Source organism: Pongo pygmaeus, chromosome 3, assembly GCF_028885625.2.
Source record: "Pongo pygmaeus isolate AG05252 chromosome 3, NHGRI_mPonPyg2-v2.0_pri, whole genome shotgun sequence".
NCBI classification, from domain to species: domain Eukaryota; kingdom Metazoa; phylum Chordata; class Mammalia; order Primates; family Hominidae; genus Pongo; species Pongo pygmaeus.
Genome location: NC_072376.2, coordinates 28714620 through 28728114, shown reverse-complemented (window position 1 = coordinate 28728114; position 13495 = coordinate 28714620). Strand labels below are relative to the sequence as shown.

Here is a 13495-nt window from a genome sequence, read left to right as displayed (position 1 = left end):
TTGCTTCATTAGTTTCTAACAAATCGGTGATTTTTACATTGCTGCACAGTATTTTACTACTAAAAGAGTCATCATATTAAACAATTAATACGATGCTTTAATATGATGCTTCCACCTTAGTGGAAGAACTAAGCAGTAATAATGAGCAATTAGAAAATTCATATTAGTATTGCACCAACCTAAACCATTTTGAAGGAAATGTAGTGATTTAATTTAGGCTCCAGAGAATAGAAAATTAGAATCTGCCAGACTTAGGTAGGTTTATCTTTCAACATCTAAATTATTATCATGTGCTCTTTTCTTAATGTGGTAATTTTAGGTCTCTAACATATGTGCCATAGAGAAAAGAAGTTAAGATTGTACTATTTGGGAAGGAGGTAGGTATTCCAAAGTAAACTAAAACTTTCTTCTATAAGGAAACAGTTATACCAGACATACTGAAGTGTAAGGAGGAGTGGGAATGTTTTCCTTTAATAAATGTGAGTGCACCAAGTGGGAGACAATCAGCAAACAAATTTTGGGAATCCTAACTGATGTGCCCTCCCTTTCAGGCTATTTCTCCCACAATATCATCACTTATTAAATAGAAGCAATGACCAAGGAGATCTCAGAGAGATGTTGTATGTACTCATAAATAAAAATAGTCACCCCAAATGTGATAAGACAAAACAAGTAAGTTTGAAGTATATATCAGAATAATGAAAGTAGTACAGATATTTCTGGATTTATTTCTGAGGTTACATACAATAAACCCATCATAAGTTCAAAATACTGAAAGTCAAAAATGCATTTAATACACCCAACTTAGGGAATATCATAGCTTAGTCTAGCCTAACTTTAATGTGCTGAAATAATTATATAGCCTACAGTTGGTCAAAGTCACTTAAAACAAAGCCCATTTTTTAATATAGTGTTGAATATCTCACATAATTTATGAAAATGAAACACATAATGTTTTTATGGGTACTTGAAGTATGGTTTCTACTAAATGTGTATTACTTTTGTACCATTTTAAAGAACATTTTGTAAGCTGAACCATTAAAATTTGGGGACCATGTGATTCAAGAGTGAGTAGCTAAGTGAGTTTGCTCAAAAACCAAAAATAAAATTTTTGAGGTGACTGTAGACTATAATAGATAAGGCAAATGAGGTAAGAATGACATTTGCCAAGTCTTAAATAAAAACTGAGCATCGTAACTAAAAATTCATTATTCTTTTTTTTTTTAAAGACGAAATCTTAGACCATTGATTTAGAACTTCTTTGGTACTGTAAGTGTTTAAAAATATAAGTTTACTTCCAGACATTACTTCAGCTGAATCACACAAATTTTAATACAATGTCTTAAAAGTGAACATTGTAACTAACTAAAAATCCAGTGGGATTACAGGGCCAATCCCTTGCAGAGCAATGATGCAGTAAGAAAGGGCTAGAATAGTTTCTGCCTTGACTGTACCCTCAAAGACTTCAGCATATTTTGAAGAATGCTGTAGTGATAACAGCCGTGTCATAAATGTTGATAAAGAATATTTACCCATTTAGTTTATTTCCATGTAACTCAGTTTACATTTCTCAAATATCTTGTAGAGAGAGCACTGTAATCAGCCAGAGTTGGAAAAACAAAATAATATATTTCCACATTCCAAAAGTAATTATAATATAACAAAGAAGTGGAAAGGTCAATCAAATATTTCAGCATAATTTGCCAAGTTCACAGTTAAAGTATTTGTGGAAGCAATAAAAATATATCGGAGACCATCTAAATCAAATTTTCAGTTGGTGTTAAAGAATATACCAAGAGATGAGACTTGTGTTGAATTATAAACGAAAAATGGGTACAAGCAAGATAAATAGATTGATTAAGAGTCTGGGAGAGAAAGAGAGATTAAGATGGACTGCATTTGTGACAAAAAGTGTACTAATCTAAAGTAACTTCTACAAAAGCAGCCTCACACATGTAGACACTCCTCAACGATTGTGGAAAATAAAATGAGCCACGGAGAAAAGGCAGAAGCTTAATAATAAACAGCAGTGGTATGCAAATTTATCAGAATCATCTTTCCAATTTTGTCTTAAAAATTGTAACTCATATATATATGAGAGTATGTCATAGAAAATAAAACAGATGGGCACACATAATTTTTAAAATTTCAATGTAATGTGCTATATTTAATAAAATAAAAACTAAATGCATAGCAATATCTGTTAAGATATGATGTATATCAGGAAAAAATGCTTGGCCCCAATATATAAGAAGACATATAAGGTAGTTACGTGCTTGTGTCTACTTAAAGTGACTAAGTATTTACTCAAGAAATAAAAATATTAGAAGGCATTTTGAAAATTAATATTTTTTGTAGGAAGGTTTTTGGAAGACAATTCAATTTCTTTAATTCGTATAGAGCTATTCTTCTTCTATATTTCTTCTGGAATCAATTTTGGTAACCTTTCTTTCAAAGAATTTACACATTGTATCTAACTTTTGAATTTATTTGCATAAACTTCTTATAGTATTATTCATTATCATTTTAATTTCTGTAGTCTCTGTAGTGAAGTACCTTTATTATTGTTATTGATGACACATGTCTTTTATATCTCGATTGGTTTAGAAAAAGTATTAATTCTTTGTCTTTAAGGACTCATTAACCATTGGCTTTATTTTTTAAAATTACATTAAATAAAATTAACTTTACCTTTTTATTATGTGTTTATTCTTACATTCGCCTCCAATTTTGTCTTTATTTGTTCCACAACACTGTGGATTGGTTATTCTTTTTCTTGTTTTTTAAGATGGAAACTTAGACCATTGATTTAGAACTTCTTTGCTACCCTAAGCATTTAAAAATACAAGTTTACTTCCAGACATTACATAAGGTGAATCACTGAAATTTGGATATATTGTGTATTTATTAACATTTTTAATTTCATTCAATTAAGGATATTTCCTATTTTCAGTTATAAAATCTTTTTAACCTGAGAATTACTCATAGTTGTACTTGTTTTCTAAGAGTTTGAAAATTTTCCAAATATCTTAATGTTAGTAATTTCTGATAATGCTGCTCTGGTCAAAGAACATATTCTGTATAATTTCAGTCCTTTTAAACTTAAAAATATGTTTTAATGGCAAAAATATGATTAATATTGGTAAGTGGGTTCACGTTGACTTAAAAAAAAATGCATTGTGTTGTTTAATTAAAGTGTTCCTTAAACACCAATGAGGTTGAGTTGATTGATATAGGCAACCAAATTAGTTCACATTTTCTACAGCCACTTAGATCTCTGTAATTGTCCCACCAAAGGCTAATATGGTTTCTGAGGAGAAATCTGGAATCATTTTTATCTTTTGTTATTCTTTACAAAATGTATCATTGTTGTCTGTTTTTAATATTTTCTCTTTTGCTGTTTTCAACGATTTAATCGTGACATGTTGTATTGTGGATTTTGTTGTTTTCTTCACAGTTTGGAATTTTTGACTGCCTTGAACTTCAAATTTATTGTTTTCATAAAATTGAAGATTTTGGCCGTTAGGTTTTCAAATGTGTTTTTATTATCCCAGACTCCTCTAAGCATCTGATTGCACGTAGCAGAACTACTTGTGATGTTTGGCTCTCTGAAACTCATTTCTTATTTGCTTTTTTTCCTGTGATTCCATTTGGACAGTTTCTATTTCTGTCCTCAAATTCAATGATTTTTCTTTCTTTCTACAGTATCTAGTCTTCTTTGATCTTATCTAGCAAATTTTGTACTTTAGGCAATATATTTTGCATTTCAATAAGTTGTATTTGTTTCCTGTATGTATCCTTCATTTCATACTCATTATGCTTATGCTTTTAAAAAATATTTGAGCATGCTTATAAAAGCTACTTTAATGTTCTTGTTTGTAAATTCTTCATCTTTGACATTTCTGGATCTTACAACAATTTTTTTCTAGTTATAGATCTCATTTTTTTAATTTGTTGGCATGTCTGTTGGTTTGATTAAAGGACATTTTGCTTTGTTTTATTATTTATGCCATGTGTTGTATGTTGTTGCCATTTTAAAGAGTGCTGAACTTTGTCCTTACTGGTAATTTTTCTTAGGGTCACCTTGAACCATTTGAGACAAGTGCTTAAGGTTTGCTAGAACATGTTTATACTAGATTTTAATCTAGGGCTTCTAATATAGTAGCTTCTATTCTAGGGCTACTTTATTTTTACTATTAAAGCATTACCTTCTTGAATGTCTTTTGAATCCCCCCGTTATTTGCTGAGAACTCCCTAGTCCAGCTGATTGGAATTTGAAAATATTAGAGTCCTTTAAAAGCTTTGGAAACACTAACAGCTTCTGAGTCATTCTCTGCCTGGACTCACAGATTTGCATACTACTCATACATATCTTAATACCCAGGAACAGAATAATATGACATTCTGTGCAGTTTTCTAGAGTTCTTTCTTTGTTGAGTTCCCTCTATTTATGTACTCTGCTTCACAAATTCCACATATCTCTGAGTTATCAAACTCTAACCTCTGCCTCCCTAACTAAGCAACACCTCTTTGCTCTCAATGGGTTTCTCACTCCTTACCAGGGTCTAAAACATCCCCAGGCTCAAAGTCAGGTGACCACAGGGCTCACCTCATCTGTTTTTCTTTTTTTAGTGTTCATCTTCTGGCACTCTGTGTTGTCTGATGTCTGGAAGCATTTGTTTCATGTATTTGTTGATTGTCAAGTTCTTTCCAGTAGAAGTAAAAAGGTAATTTTCGTATTAATTAAATTACCCCATTATGTATGGAAAGCAGAAATTCTCTTATAAAAAACATATTCAGTCAATAATGTTATTTTGCTTAAACCTACAAATGTATACTATTTTTAGGCAGCAATATTTTGAAAATAACTACTTTGTAGTCCCAACAGTATTAATCAATAAATCAAGCAAGAAAGAGACATTTCAAAAATATTAGGTACTAATTGATTTAATACCATATTTCATGATCAAGAGTGTCCCCATTTAAGTGATACATTATATGGTTATCCAATTTTTAAGTCTGTTAAAAGTTGTTTCAAATTTCCACTGTTGCATACTTGCATGTGAAAATTACCAATGTGGATTGTGTTAAACTGACAACTCAAATGTCACAAAGTCTCTGTCATATTTGTTTTATGGATTGCTTCAATGGTTAATAACTTTAGATAATGTCATAGAAGTGAAATACAGTATCTTTTTGATTATATGGTCATAGGAAAATAAAGAGTACACAAAAACTTTAAAATACTGGATTTTTATATTTTAAAAACAGACTCTAGGCTCTGTTTTTATAAATGGTTTTGTTGTTTCTGTTTTTTCTGTTTTGTTTTATTTACCTGTTAATCTAGATGGATATTCAAGAATGGTAAGATACTGGGCAATTTTTACTTGGTGGTATTCTTCTTTATAAAAGAGAAACCTTACAGTTGTGGTTCCACCTAGTAAGTGTATAAAATTTCCCAAATATTAGGGAAAAAACATAAAGCAGCCTTTGAAAGTAATACTATTCCCTTTGAAGACTACCCATAATATTGTGTGGGTTTTGTCTTACCCTCAGTGAGGTGGAGACTTACTAAGGGTAGTAATGTAAGGAAGTGAGAATGTGACATAAGCATGTTAGTATTTTACTGGCTGTGTGTTGGATTAGAAATGAAGGTTTGTCAGAATAATGGTGGCAGGGAGAGAAGCAGACCAATTAGGGCATTATTTCAGAAATTTAAATATGAAGTTATGAATATAGATGTAACATGTTTAAATATATCAGCAGGGAGCAGAAGGAAAAACAAAAGAGAAATAAGCATGTTTTCTAGGCTAAGATTCCAAACTGCCCAAGGAGAAAAGTGATGGTAATAGATAGAAGAAATTGGAAAAATAAGAGAAGAAAGGCAAGAAGGAAAAAACAGACTGAATTTTTACTAGATATTAGAGGAAACTACCTACATTCATTTAAAAAACAGGAAGACAAATGCCATATTTTTGAAATAGAAGAGAAATAATCTTCAGGAATTATAGTACATTCTAAGAAAGCAATGTTGTAGAAGGATTCAAATACATGTAGAAAAGCAATTTATAAATTTAAATAGTGGTAACAGTTGGAATGTGTTTAAAAAGGACTATTGCTGTTTTTGTGATTATTAATAGCTGATGTGCTTTCTACTTTCTTGTCAGTGATACTGAGAAAAGTAGATGGAATAATTCAAAATTAATTAACAGACTTCTCAGTTCCAACCAAATGTTCATGTTTTTAGAAATAAAGATATTGTAAAAACCTTGGGCTTCATGTCAAATATTATTATGTAATATGTATTGAATCACACATAATTTGAGAGCTTAATCCATTTTTTAACTTATTATATATTCCAAGTTACTGAATCAAGTGTAACATTGTACTGAGATTCAGAAATTTCATGGGATGAACAAGATGTGGCAACAAAAGATGAAGACATGAACCTCTATCTAATAAAGATAAACTATTTTGGAAAATATTGTGTGACAAGTAATGGATACTAGATTTCAAATATTTACTGACAGTGATCAATTATTGTTACTGACAAAGTGATCAATTATTGTTAAGAATCTGAAGTTGGTTTTTTTGATATGTACTGAAATGTTGTATTCAAATGCTATTTTCTATTAATTAAAAATAGAATCAAAGTTCAAAGAGGAGAAACTATTATCCACCGCTGTTTACACCAGCAAGTTATCCGGAAACCTACTCAGAACTCTGTGGGGTTGTTGTCCCTAACTGTGGGCTTCCTACTCATGCATCATAGTTACGTTTGATGATTGTGGGGCTTGCACTATGGTGTTGAGGATCCTTATAAAAAAGGCTCAACCTTTGAGGGCACATCAAATAAAGGCATTCAAACACAATGCCTGAAACTTCAACTCCATTCCCAGAAATAGGTCCCCTTGAAGTTCTAGAAAAAGAGGACTATAAGGAGGAAAAGTAGAAAGTCTAGGAGGAGGAGGAAGAAAACTTAAAGAGCAGAGGGATAAGAAGGAAGGGTTCAGGTCTTGAAATAAGTAACATGGACAAAGAAGCTGAAACTGCTGGAAATTTATCTGTTAGGATGCCCTATCAATATATTTTCTGTTGTGTATCTCTTAAATAGATTCACATCAACATCTGAAAAATATATATTAAAATAATACCAACATTATAAAAGACAACAATAACAGCTAACATTTGTATAGCATGTTCTACGTGCTAGGCAGTGTTTAATAATTTTGACAAATATTAACACATTGAATCCCCACTTAAAACGATGAAGTGAGTATTTTCTATTATTTATACATGAAGAAATTAGGGTATGGAGAGGGTGCCTTCATGGGTAACCACTGATTATCAATGAATATCTTTTGAACTATCAAGCAGTTCTTTTTCAGGTACTTTTAAAGGTTTTATTAAAAAAACACACAAGCTCATTTCATGAGTTTAATTTCTATAGTATTATAGTACTTAAGTATCCACATTAAATTTGAAATCATTAGACTTGAAATCAAATTCATTTTCAATTTCACGCAAGACATTTAGCAATTATCTATTAATTTCATTGTGTTCTTTTGTAAAATGGAAATAAAATCTATCTCATATGTTTTCTGAAGATCAATTGTGATATATTTAATAACGATAATTGTTTATCCCTTCCCAAATTAAGAAATTAATATATACAAATTTTCAAAATAGCCAAACGTTGCATTCCATTCCATTGCTTCTGTTTGGTATCATAACATGTAGAGAAATATTATTTAGAAGGTCAAGTAAATGTTTTAGTAAGATGAATAGTGATGTGTGTGTGTTATACGGGGGGCTATATTCATCAGAGCAACCAAAAAACGTGGTGATGCTTTTAAATATAATAGAGATATTTCAAATTATTAGCTTTGTGATTTTAATAAAGCATGACTTTATATTCTAATTTTAATGATATCTCTCATCAATTATATATCTCTAGTCTCTATTTTATGACATAAATATGGCTTCGTCTTTTCTTGTGTTTATTCTAAGAACTTCTCTCAACTAGATTATCAATATTTGTGGGGAAAAATTACGTTTGATTTGCTTTGTAACCCCTTTTTTTTGTAAACTTTTGTAAACAAAAGTTTAAGGGAATATTTATCTGAAGAAAAGGTAACTATTTGGAAATGTTTGTATTATTGTTTCTTTAAAAAGCCTAGACAAACATGATCTGGGTCATGTTTATTCTGTAATCAAGAATAAAATAAGCACATGAACCACAGACAAGCATCAAGGCTATTTTTATTATCTAAATATATTTATAAACAAATTAAAAATAATAAATTTACACTACTTTTACTGTTAAATGGACCGTGACCCATTTCACGCCTTGGACAATCAGAACTCAAGATAAAAATGTGTAATATTGTTATAACAATAAAAATAATTTTCATCTCCCTCTGAACCAACATTCAAACTATTGCTAGATTTACTAGTGCCTTCTAAATTACAAATGTAATCATGTTTTCTTTTAGTGTAGAATATGCAAAGTATTTGAAACTGGATACATTTTACTTTTCCATAGCTGGCCCTGACTTATCCCTCTGGCCCACATACCTTTTGCCTGTCCTCTTCTGTCTGCTGCCATGGCCTTACCAATGCTATGTTATCATAGCAAATACATACCCTTCCTTCAGAACCCAAATTAATTGCCACACCTCTAAAATTCTTCTTATTTCCTGAAGCCAAGGTCATCTTTCCCTTCCACGTGTTCCCTCATAATATGTGTAGTTATATTATGAGGTAATTGTTCCTTTTTATTCTTCTTTCTTGGGTTCTTGAGAGGAGGTTATGTCATTAGTCCATACCCTCATGATATGGAACTGTGCCTGGTATGTAGTAGATTTATCTAAATGCATGTTGAAAAAGATAAATAATAAATGAAGTAGCCATGGTGCTTCACAATGACTAACACGCTCACTAGAGGTAACCAATAAAATAACTCTCTTTAACTACTCAAATTTTTAATAACCCACAATCCTCACAACCCTTTTCAGCAAATCATTAATATAATTAGAGGCAGATTGCTTAGTGAAGATTAATATTAAAAGAAAAAATATATATAAATATACATAAATGGGGGACATAGTTAATAGAAGAAGAATTGGACATATAAATAAAAAATGCAAGAATTCTTCTCCTTAGAAAAGACACTCTAGTAGATTTACTGAAGGTGGAAAAATATGAAATAATTAGAAGAATTTAAAATATGATAAAAATCAATGTATTCATCATTGAAACAAATTTGTGTTTGAACCACATGACACTTTTATGTGACTAGATATTTAAAGTAGCAAATGCTGACTCTTCATACAAACTGATGATAAAAGAAAAATTATTTCCTCCAAATTCTATTTTTTTCTTATGAAAATAATTTGAGTACATTAGGCATATGATTGAGATTATGGATTTAAATTTTTCAATATGTGTGACAGGGAAAACATGTAGATAAAAAAGACCCTATAAAATTGACATAGAAATTGTATCATAAAGAAAATTTGAAGAAGTACATGCTGAGCATCATTTTAAAGGAAAATAACTTTAAAATAGTTTATTTATAGAAACAGTGGTATATTTTAATTTGGTTTTAAAAAATGTATAGGTAACAAATCTTACCCTCTTTGATGAGAAGTTTTATGAGTTAGACACATGGATGCAATCATGTAAAGGGCATCATAATGAAGATTAAGAACAGTAATATCAATCTCCCAGTGCTCTAGGGATGCCCTTTTGTAATCACCATCAACTTCTGAAAATCACTGATCGGATGTGTTGTTGTTGCTTTTTTTTTTTTTTTTTTTTGGCTTAAAATACGGAACACTGGCTGGGTGCAGTGCTTGTAATCTCAGAATTACTTTGGGACGCCGAGGCGTGTGGATCACCTGAGGTCAGGAGTTCAAGACCAGCCTGATCAACATGGTAAAACCCTGTCTCTACTCAAAATACAAAAATTAGCTGGGCATGGTGGTGGGCGCCTCGGGAGGCTGAGGCAGGAGAATCGCTTGAGCCTGGGAGGCGGAGGTTGCAGTGCGCCGAGATTGCGCCACTGCACTCCAGCCTGGGAGACAGAGCAAGACTCTGTCTCAAAACAAAAAGCAAACAAGAAAATGGAACGCTTCATGAATTTACATGTTGTTCTCGAGCAGAGGCCATGCTAATCTCCGTGTTATTCTAATTTCAATATATGAGCTGCCAAAGCAACACTGACCAGCTTTTAAACCTGTATTTTTTCCTTTTCAAAAATGTCCTATAAGTAGATTTATAAAATATTTAGTCTTTTAGGGTTACCATCCTTCACTTAGAAGGATACATTTGAGATTACATTTGTGTTGTTTTATCTATTAATTATTCCATCAAAAATGTGTACCACAGTTTATCTACTCATTCTACAAGAGCCATTTTATTTTAATGGATTGGTCAAATCTCACCACTACAAATAATGTTGTGGTAAAAAATCACAGTAAGATAATTTCCAGGTATTTCTTTTCAGTTCTTAATATAAAGTTATATCTAAGATTTAGATAATACTTACAATATTTAAGACATACAACTTTTAAAGTTGATTTTATTTTATATTTCTAAATTATTTAAATATTTGATAAAGTCTAATTAACAATTATTTAATTAGTTTAAAAATCATTTCAGTTCATTAAAATAATGTGAAATAATATGAAGAAATGTAGATAGATGATAGATAGATTAGATTAGATAGATCTATTTTTCTTCTAAAGACAGGAATATGTATATTTCCAACATTCTGACCTATTAAATTCATACATTTTCTAATCAAACTCTGTTTAATTTTTTTCTTTAGAATACATCTCAACCAGTTTTGTTAAAGGCACAAGACACAATGATATTGAAGACATATTGGTATTATACATGTATTAGTGTAGCATTTTAACCTGCATTATTAAACCAGCTAGAAGTCTTCAGGACTTAAATGCATTCAATCTAATGCACACTAGCTAACAGACTTTCTATCACACCATTATTGGGGAACATTTAAAAATGACAGGTAGCCAATGATATACACAATGAAGTGGTTTTAAAATTAATATATTCATATGTCATATTAGATTAGGCAAGTTATATAATCATGTAGTACAGCCACCTGCCTGGAAATTGAGTTTCCTTAGAGAAATGCATGTGGATAAAAATTTAGACACTTAAACCTTGCTTGCCAAATTATATTCTCCACAATAAGTAGTTTATACAGATGTTTCATTGTCATATTCACATTTTTATTTCTATTTTCATTACAAAATAAAACATAAACATTATAAGATGATTTTCACTTATAGTACTTCAAATAAAGTAAAACATAACCAGTTAAACAGCTTGTTAGATCAACATTTTTTAACACTCACCATCTGCAAGATAAGTGTGACATATAATATCATATATAATATAATTATATTAAAAAGTAAGTATGTCAAATTTTATTGAAATTAAATCCTGGATCATTACAGATGATTCCTAATATTAATAATAGTACATATGAGGAAGAAGAATCAAGTAATACCACACATTAATATTAGCAAATAACTATTTAGTGCAAAGCACCTGCAAACAGAAATGGAGCAAATTGATGCACTACATTTCTAACTACATTATTCCAGGTGTGATTTAACCAAAAGAAAAGAGATCAGAATTGGAAAGTGCCCACTAAAATACTAACAGGGGCAATGACTCATAATATAAAAACAGTTTTTAAATTCATGGCAGACAGAATATACATATATCATATGGAGGGACAAAGCTGTTGTTATATATAATATATATAATATATATTATATATATTATATGGAGGGAAAAAGCTGTATTATATATAATATCTATTATATATACTATATATTAATATATGTATATTATATATATTAAGCAAGACTCTGTCTCAATTAAATATATATACTCTTTCTATATATAGTATATTTTTAAAATTGAGATGAAGTCTCGCTCTGTCACCCAGGCTGGAGTGCAGTGGGTCAATCGTGGCTCACTGAAACCTCTGCCACCCGGATTCAAGAGATTCTCATGCATCAGCTTCTCAAGTAGCTGGGACTACAGGTACGTGCCACCAAGCCCGGGTAATTTTTTTGTGTGTATTTTTAGTAGAGACAGGGTTTTGCCATGTTGACCATTCTGGTCTCGAACCCCTGACCTCAGGTGATCTGGCCACCTCAGCCTCCCAAAGTACTGGGATTACAAACATGAGCCACCACGCCCGGTCAACAAATTATATATAGATATATATGTGTGTGTGTATACATATATATATATGTGTATATATATATATGTATGTATGTGTGTGTATACATATATTTTTTATTGAATCCATTCCTTCCACATGAATACCAGGTTTTGTCTTATGAAATTACTTTCATTGAAGAAAAAGACACATTAACAAAATATTATGAGACTCTACTAAAAGAGTTTTGATGTGAGTATAATGGATGGTGTATGCTTGGGAGTTATGAGCACCACAGAAAAGCACAAACCATTTTCGAGTTGCGAGGAGGAAAGTAGAACATATTCCCAAGAAACAATAGATGTGCAGCAATTAATGGAACTTAGCCAACAGGAAAGGAGGGACAAAGCTGTTTTATAAGAAGGTAAAATATATATATATATATATATATATATATATATATATATATATATATATATGAATGTTATGGAGATGTGAAAAAACCAGAATGAGTTCAGGAATTTCAAATAGTTCAATATGGTTGAAGGTCAGTGTGTTTAACAGAGAGTAGTGGAATGAAACGAGAACACTAGACAAAGTCTGGATCACACAAGATTTTAGATTTTATCCTAAATAAGCAATAAAGAGCCATTTGAGTGGCTTAAAACACAAGGAGTAAATAATCAGATTTACGAATTAGTCTAAAACCTTAGAAAGTTTTGGGGAAGCCAGTCTGAAAGGAGAGCAAATCTGAGGCTATTGCAACAAATTCTGGAATTCAGAGTTTCACAGTGTGCTCTGAGCAGAATAATTTACCTGTGAGATTCTCAGCAAGAAAGAGATTCTGTAAAATACTTCATACTTTATGGGGTTCTTAGCAATTCACAAAGTATTCTAAAAGTATCCTAAAAGTATCTTACAATTAGCAAATGTATCTGTTTGTTTAATGCACTTCCCAATCTTTATTTTCTTTTTCTTCCTTTTTTTAAAAAGAGAAATCATTTTTATATAACATTTTATTAAGAATCAAATAATTAGTGGCCCGTAATACAAGCTATGGGAAATTTTACCCTGAACAGATAAGATGTGTGCTAAGGTGAAGAAAGACAAACTCAAAAGATATGAGAATTATTTCCAAGGCAGAATGAAAAAAAGTAGGTATGGACTCAATGCAGGAAATGAAAAACAAGGAAATTTAGAAAATCCCCCAGTTTTCAGCTTGAAAAATTGAGCATTTTTTGTTTATGTAGTTTATATCAGTGAATAAAATATAATTTTATAAAT

General features: G+C 30.9%; 1 non-coding gene across 1 annotated transcript; it reads right to left on the bottom strand.

Annotated features, from left to right (window-relative positions):
• Positions 1-10121: 10121 nt before the first annotated feature.
• LOC129035932 (U6 spliceosomal RNA) lies at positions 10122-10224 on the bottom strand. Its single transcript, XR_008502417.1, has one exon. It is a non-coding gene; the product is annotated as a U6 spliceosomal RNA (small nuclear RNA).
• Between the last annotated feature and the right edge of the window lie 3271 nt (positions 10225-13495).